The 8,694-nt window shown below is 37.2% G+C and overlaps 1 long non-coding RNA gene across 1 annotated transcript; it reads left to right on the top strand.

Annotated features, from left to right (window-relative positions):
• The first annotated feature begins 998 nt into the window (after positions 1–998).
• On the top strand, positions 999–4,514 carry LOC110276669 (uncharacterized). The gene is made up of 3 exons (XR_008004425.1): positions 999–1,501; positions 1,676–1,895; positions 3,414–4,514. It is a non-coding gene; the product is annotated as an uncharacterized LOC110276669 (long non-coding RNA).
• The last annotated feature ends 4,180 nt before the right edge of the window (positions 4,515–8,694 follow it).

The following is an 8,694-nucleotide window of genomic DNA, read 5'->3' as shown; positions in this document are numbered from 1 at the left end:
AGTCAAAAAGACCATATGCTTGTGCTTGCAGCTTTTAAAAGACCGGAGTACTTTTGAAAGCACCTAAGGTAGAGTTTTTCAATGTTGGCTTGTACTTTTCAAAATTTAAAAGTCTAATATAATCTCATATGTTAACTAATTTTGAAATTTAACACTTATATTTATATCTATTATAGTATCTTTAAAATTTAAAAGCTATTTTACCAAACGCAATTATTGTTGCTTATGTTTATTGAAAACTATTTTTAATTTCATTTACCAAATAAAAATACTTCAACTTTTAAAAAACCATCTTTTAAAAATTAGTTTTTATAAGCTACTTTTAAAAAGTAAAAACTTTACCAAACTAAACCTAAGAACTGTGCACTTGATGAGCTGGACGAAAGGACACTACATGGAATATGCTGAGTTGATCGATTCAATGCTCCATTTGGTGATGAAGGAAGCTAAGAATTGTGACTGCCTTCATTGTTCATTATATTCTTTTTGGCCAGGTGAGGTGATTTTTGAGTTCTCTTTCCTATCTTAGTTCACTTTTTACAATTTATTTATGGGTTGGTTTGTTTTCATGATGATATAATTAATATTTTGTTTTCTTTTGCAGTTATTCATTATTTCTTTATCTATTTTATTTGTTTTAAAAATATAATTGAAGCTTAAAGATTATTTTACGAAGTATATATCTCTAAAAATAGTTACTTCATTTAAAAGTATTAATAAGAACAAAAAAAGTTTTTGTTTAATTAAATTAAATTTTGAAGAATATAGAGTGGTTTATTTTTTGTTTGTAGTTTAAACATGTGATGCTTTTGATGAGATAGTTTCATTGTAATTTTAAGATTTGTATATTGGAAACTTTTAACACCTGTGCATAATCAGGTAGTCTTTTGGGACCTCTTACTGAATTATCATTTATCTTGCGAGTTTTTGTCTTTTATCAATTATATCGCATATATGCATATTGAGTCCAAAATTGTATTCTAAAACTGAGACGAATAAGAAGAAGAAAGAAATGGAGATATTCAACCATTGCTTTTCCTCATTCACCATTGTTTTTCCTCATTCCACCTAGCTCTCAAATTTTATGCTCCTAATTTTGCTTCAGTTTTTTTTGTTCGTAGATCTCTTAGCCACTGTGTGCATAAATAATAGGCACCTTTTTAGAGGATGCACACCACTTCACACATGACTGAGAAATTTTGTCGAGAAGTAGAAGCCCAGGAAATAATTTACTACCACAATGGCATGTATATAATGGTGTCAGTGCAAGGTATTTACCATAAGAATCTTCTTATCAGGTTGCTGAAGTTTTGAGGCGTCGATCAAAGTTGAACGATACTTCTATATCTGCAGACAGTTTCATGAGTTTTTAAACCGCATAAACAAGGTTGAAAGAACTTAAATCTGCCTTGATGACACTTGGTAGGGAAGCAATCGTTGCTATGTTATTAGTTGAAAAGAACTGTAGCAACAAGTAACCATCCAGAGCCTTTGTACAATGGTAAACCCGAATTCTATGCCCAATTCATTTCTTACTATCTTATTGTTAATTGGCATCTATAAATTTGGATTTTTTTTTCCAAAAAAAAATAAACCACTAGGTTAGGACCAGCATCTATTGAATTAAGTTTCATGTATCGTAATACTAATTGAGCAATTTCAAAACCAACTTGAGTTGGTCGAGTGGTTAGCTCACTCGTCCGCTTAAGCAAGTGTCGGGGGTTTGAATCCCGCCTTGTACATGCAGCAACCCATTGGCTAGCGGCAGACCCTAATCCGCGACGGATTAGTCCTTCACCTGTCGGGTTGGGGGATACCGTGGGAAACCAAAAAAAAAAATTGAGCAATTTCAAGAATCCATTCCCCATCTAAGGAAGCTTCCGCTCGAGATTTTGGTAATTTTCTAATTTCTTTTCAAATGTATCATTTATATTCCTTTTTAGATTTCTTATTCAGTACACTCACTATCTAACTCTGAGTAAATTTTTATAGTGGTCTCCGAGACTGACGTCGTGTACTAAAATTGTCCCTGAGATTCCAATTTCACTAATTACATCCCTGAGATTCCAATTGCACTAATTACATCGCTGAGATTGAGAATAGTGCACCATATTAGTCCCTAACCCATTTTTCATTAACGATGTGATGACATGGCTTGATGATGTGGACGGTAAGTGACACGTGTCACTCTAAGATTTGGCCACATGTAATGACATGATGATGTGGTGACCAGTGACACGTGGAATGCTGATGTGGATAGTTGTGCCACGTGTCACAATGTTATTTGGCCATGTGTCCGTTTGTGCCACGTGTTGCAATAGTATTCATCCACGTATCATCCATTATGTCATCGTTGTAGATACACCAAATTAGTCCCTCACTTTGCATTAAGTGACTCATTTTAGCCCCTGAAATTGAATGTCGTGCACCAAACTAGTCGCTTCACCAATGTTTTCTCATTTTTTTTAAATTTAAAATTTTCAATATCTTAGATGCACTAATTTCAATACTATTTTTTTATATATCGTTTTAATACAAGTACTTTCATAAAAATTTTTAAGATTTTAGTTTTAATTATATAATTTTTTTTAAATAATTTAACATTGGTAAATTTTGTAATATATAAATATGTTATTATAAAAAAATAATTATATGATTGATAAGACACATTTTTCCATAAAAAAACATGTGCTTTTAACAAGAAATCAATAATTAAAATATATTTTTTTATTCTTATGAAATACACGATTTTGTTATGTGTAAATGAGCTAGATTGAAGGTAATTCAAGCACTCTCACTATATCTTTGACCTCTGCAATCTAAATGAAAGAGGCCAGAGATGGTAATGAGAAAAGCTTGAAATGCCTTCACGTCAACTCCAAGACGTTGGTTAGGGGTATCCACAAGGGAAAAATATTTTATAAAAATACTGAAAGAGGTCGGAGATAGTAGTGAAGGAGTTTGAAATACCTTCACGTCAACTCCAAGTCAGCAGTTAGGGTATTCGCAGGAGAAAAAAATTTTATAAGCACTCTTATTTGAATAATATGTGAAAAAATAGAATTGAAATTAATGCATTCAAAAATATTGAGAATTTTGAATTTATAGAAAAAAATGAGAAAAAATTGGTGAAGGGACTAGTTTGGTGCACGACATTTGGTGCACGAAATTCTGATCACACTTTTCACAACACTGGTACAACTAACCAGCAAGTGCACTGGGTCGTCCAAGTAATAAAACCTTACGCGAGTAAGTGTCGATCCCACGGAGATTGCCATCTTGAAGCAAGCTATGGTCATCCAGTAGATCTTAGTCAGGCGGATGCAATTGGTTATGAGTTTTGATAATTGAAAGATAAATAAAATGTAAATTAAAATAAAGATACTTATGTAATTCATTGGTGGGAATTTTAGATAAGCGTTTGGAGATGCTTTGTTGCTTCTGAACCTATGCTTTCCTATTGTCTTCATTCAATCATGCGTGCTTCCTTCCATGGCAAGCTGTATGTTGGTGGATCACCATTGTCAATGGCTACCATCCGTCCTTTCAGTGAAAATGGTCCAGGTACGGTTTTAGTATGGCTAATCAACTGTAGGATCTCTCGTCTCGGATGAAAAATACCAGGCACAGTGATAAACCACTATTTTATGGTTTATATTATATTTAATTGAGTGATTTTATCAAGCTTTTCACCCACTTATTCATAGGATTTGCATGATTTTACAATTCCTTCCTAGTTTAGTTCTATGATTGAAAACATGCTTCTTTGGTCTTAATTTAGCTAATCTTAATCTTCTCTTATTACCATTCGATGCCTTGATCTGTGTGTTAAGTGTTTCAGGCTTCAAAGGACAGGAATGGCTTAGAGAATAAAGAGGAAGCGTGAAAAAAATGGAAGGAACACAAGGAATTGAGGAGACGACCAGCGAGAAGTCACGCAGTCGCATGGCTCACGCGGCCGCGCGAAATTGAAGAAATCAGAGTGACGCGTTCGCGTGCCTGACGCGATCGCGCGGATTAGAAGCTGCACGAACGACGCGAATGCGTGGACGATGCGCACGCGTGGTACGAAAAATGTTGAGTGACGCGATCACGTGGACAACGCGGATGCGTGACGTGCACAATCTGCAGAATTACAAAAGTCGCTGGCAGAGATTCTGGGCCGCATTTCAACGCAGTTTTCGGCCTAGAATCATTGATTAAAGTCAGGGAACATGCAAAGACTCAAGACATCAATTCATATCAGATCATAATTCAATTTTAGGTTTTAGATGTAGTTTTTAGAGAGAGAGGTTCTCTCCTTTCTCTTAGGATTTAGGATTAAGATTCCTCTTAAAGGATTTAGGATTTCGACTCTTCATCAGGTTCAATATTCCTTTTACTTTATATTTCCCTTTTACTTCCAGATGCTTTAATGCTTGTATTACTTATGTTGCCTATTTGGCTTAGTAACTTTTCATGTTAGGATTTTCTTAATTAATATAATTTGAGGTATTTCAGACTTATGATTGTTTTCTCTTATTTATGTTTTGATGCTTGGGCTCTATCCAAATTATTTTCATTCAAGTAGATTTTATTCCCTTTTGGCTTTGGTTGATTAATTGGTAACTCTTGAGTTGTCAAACTCAGCAGTGGTTGAAATTGGCAGATTCTAATTGATCTAGATCATTCTAAAGCTAGTCTTCCCACAGGGATTGAATAGGACTTGAGGATCAAACTAATTAGTCCACTTGACTTTCCTTTACTTTAGTAAAGGTTAACTAAGTGGGATTAAAACCCAATTCTCATCACACCTGATAAGGATAACTAGGATAGGACTTCTAATTTCTCATATCTTGCCAAGAGTTTATTTTACAGTTATTTATTTATTTTACCTGTCAATTAACATACTTCTTCCTTACTTTCAAAACCCCTAATTTACAAGACTCATAGCCAATAATAAGAACATACCTCCCTGCAATTCCTTGAGAAGACGACCCGAGGTTTGAATACTTCGGTTATCAGTTTATTTAGAGGTTTGTTACTTGTGACAACCAAAACATTTGCAAGAAAGGACTTTTGTTGGTTTAGAAGCTATACTTGCAATAGGAATTTATTCTAATTCTAGACCACACAAAAGTCCTCTCTTCAAAAATGGCGCCGTTGCTGGGGAATTGCAAATGTGTGCCTTATTATTGGTTATTGTAAATATTTTTCAAAAAAATATCTTATCTTATTTTTTTTTCAAAAATATCTTATCTTATTTTTTCAAAAAAAAATCAAATCTTTTTCAAAATATTTTCTTTTTGTTAGTTTTTGTTCTTATTTTCTCCTACTACTATGAACTCTCACCACTTTTGGCTATGAGTCTGGTTACAACCATGTTGCAGGAAGAGGAAGCTATAATAGGAATATGCATCAAGGTCAAAGCAATCAAAGATGGACGGAGCCAAGAGGATCTGATCAACCCTTTAGGCAATAACACCTTCCAAGATATCATGGACGAAGATCATTCTATAATGCATACCAAGATGATAGGTATGGTGGACCCCCTTGTAGTTACCAACAAGCCCCATCATATGCCAATGAACCACCCCCTCAACATAGCTTTGAACCACCACACTCACAAACCCCTTTCCACCATTCACCTCCATATGACCCCAATCCTTATTCACCACACCAACCACCATATGAACCATACCCAAAACTACCACCTCAATATACACCATCTCCATATCCTTATCAAGAAGAACCACCTCCGTGTTATGAACCTTTTCTCCTAACAAATGAACCCTCCTACCCACCCCAAACCTCCATGGAGAGCACACTTGCCTATATCACTAGTCTCACCTCTACTCTTCAAGCGCTTATATCTCGCATGGACCAACCCTCTACCCCCAATATTCAACCTTCAAGCTCTAATGCACTTCCATCTCAACCACATAATGATCCACCCATCCCATAACCACCATCCATGGAAGAGCACCAACATCCAACAATCCAAGAGCAACATGATCCCACTGATACTATTGACATGGAGCAAGAGAGAGAGGATCATCTTTGCGAATCCATAATTCATAAGGAGCTAGAGGAGGCACTAAAGGTGAAGGTAGTAGAGACCATTGAAGTTGACAGCGTGGTTGAAGAACTAGTGAAGGAAGACAACAAGGAGGATTTTGTACTTGAAGGTGAAGAAATAGTTGAATAGGAAATCATCAAGGATGAATACGATTTCATACTTAAACACCTGGATCAAGCAATAAATCGATTACCTTTCCGACGTTCGGACATTCAAGGAACCCCCATGGTTTCATGTGGAGAATCTACTGAAGAACGTAGCAGGAAGGAGAAGTTAGGCACACCGGTGGATAGTGAGCAGCACGATTTGGTATTGGAACAAGTGGAGGAAGCCGGAATTATTGAAGAAGAAGAGGAGGCAGTGGTTGACGACTTAGGAGATGCTGAACCTCCATGGGAAAGTCAAGTTATAGAGCCTCCTTCAAAGATGTTTGAAACTGATGTTGAGGAGGGTGTACAACCTCCAAAGCATATCATGGTTGAAGACTTTGAAGGAGACGATCAAGAGATGGATTCAATCATTAATGAATTCTTATCTACATTTGAATCCTCTCCCATTGGACTTGACATGGAGATTAAAGAATAAGAAGCATAACCTCCTATGCCCTTGGTGAACAATGAAGAAGAAATTGAATCAGAAGAAAGCTACCAAGAGGAAGAGGTTAAAATCAAAGAAGCTTGCAAAGAGGTGGAAGTTGTCAAAGAAGAACACAAAGGAGTGGAGCTTGCACGTTCATTAGAAACACCTCCCCCTAAGTTGCCATCATCCTTCACAATATTCAAGTAGGTAAAATTCATATCCCTTAGCTTTCTAATTCCACTTGAATACGGGCTACTAGAGACGGATGGTCAACTTAGAGCTCTTTGTGGCATTAAGAGTAAGAGGAAGATGGTCAGTGGTAAGAATTATCCTGCAAGGTTCATTAGGGTTGGAAGCTTTGAGTTTAAACGCAAGGGTTGGTGTGGAGCTCAATTGAATGGGTCTAGGAAGTTGTTTGGACGTTTCAGTGAGAATTCTAAAGCTGAACCACCCGGATGGAATCATGATAATCAACTTAAAGATGGGTGTAGAAACAAGCTTTGGGATCCAGGAATATATGAGGATCAACTTTGGGAGCTCAAAGCTTGTGGAGAACTTCATCAACGCTTGGTAAATTTACTTGGTATTGATAGAGCTTATTGGAAGTGCATGCATTGGTGGAAGTTTCAGGATGAGTTCAAGCACAAGCCACCATGACAAGGAGCTCGCCAAATGTCCAACTTAAGGACTATAACTAAAAGCACTGGGTGGGAGACAACCCACCATGGTATGATCATTCCTTTTTCAATTCAGTTTTGTTTGTTTTTGAGTTTTATTTTCTCTTATTCAACCTGGAATTGTTCATAACGTTTGTATCTGCATCTGCATACTACATTTTGCATCTTGCATAAAAAAAATGCACGCGACGCGACAGCGTCGCCGACGCGTCCGCGTTATAGGTGCGTCAGGAAGAAAATAAATTGAATAGAAAGTCACGCGAGATCGTGGCTGGAGGCATGCCTTTGGCACAAATTAGTCCACGCGACCGCGTCGCTGATGCGTCTGCGTCAAGTGGGAAAAATGCCTCCCACGTGTCCGTGTCACCCACGCGAACGCGTGCCTCAAAATCAACGTAAAAAGGGTGTATAGCCGAATGTTGAGCTGAAATTGGGCTGGACACGTGCTTGTAGCACAAACCCTGCCACGCGTACGCATGCCCCACGCGTCCGCGCCGTTTTCAAATTTAGGCCATCTACGCGATCGCGTCAACCACGCGACCGCGTCACCCAATGATTTGGTAATATGAATTTCAAACAGAGTGTTACGCGACCGCGAGGCTGCCCTCGCGCTAATGGCACAAATCAATCCATGCGACCGCGTGGATGACGCGTCCGCGTCATCTCATAGAAGCGCTATCCGCGCGAGCGCGTCACTCACGCGTCCGCGTCACAAGCGGCGGACAGCTTATCCAGAGCAGCCAAATATCTTATCTTTTCTTCCCTATATCTAAATATTTTCTTCCCTTCTTATTTCTTTTCTTCTTTCTTCTTCCTTTTCTTACTTTCTTCTTCTCATCCCCCTTCACTTCCATTTAATTTATTTGCATAGTTTCATTCATTACATTATTTTCATTGGTGTTAGAAATTTATTTATTTTGCTTGTGGATTATTCAAAGAATTGTTTGACAATTATATAACTTTTTAAAAGGTTGCTTGCATGTTCAACTGAATACTTTCAATAACTTATTTACCATGCATGCTATGTGTTTGTGAAAAAGCCCGTATGGCATCATGCACTACTTTTATGTTATCCTACTACTTTAATGCCTGTTTTTCACAAAACCCTTTTCCCCATTTTATTATTTAATTATAATTGTCAATATAAACGTGATTGTCGGTTTGTTACGAGTAATAATACATTTTTAATCTTTGATGCTTGATCTATGCTACTCATGCCTTTGCCGGCATGCTAATAAACATCTTGCATCCAATACTCACCATGTCTTGCTATATTTCCATTGTTGAACTAATCACATGGAATCGCGACCATGTCTTTAATTCACTATTTTCCTTACTTGGCATAATTATCACTCGTACTCCCTTCTTCTTTCCTCTATC

Source organism: Arachis duranensis, chromosome 10 (assembly GCF_000817695.3).
Source record: "Arachis duranensis cultivar V14167 chromosome 10, aradu.V14167.gnm2.J7QH, whole genome shotgun sequence".
NCBI classification, from domain to species: domain Eukaryota; kingdom Viridiplantae; phylum Streptophyta; class Magnoliopsida; order Fabales; family Fabaceae; genus Arachis; species Arachis duranensis.
Note: the sequence above shows the minus strand (reverse complement) of the source record. Positions and strands in the feature narration are given on the sequence as shown.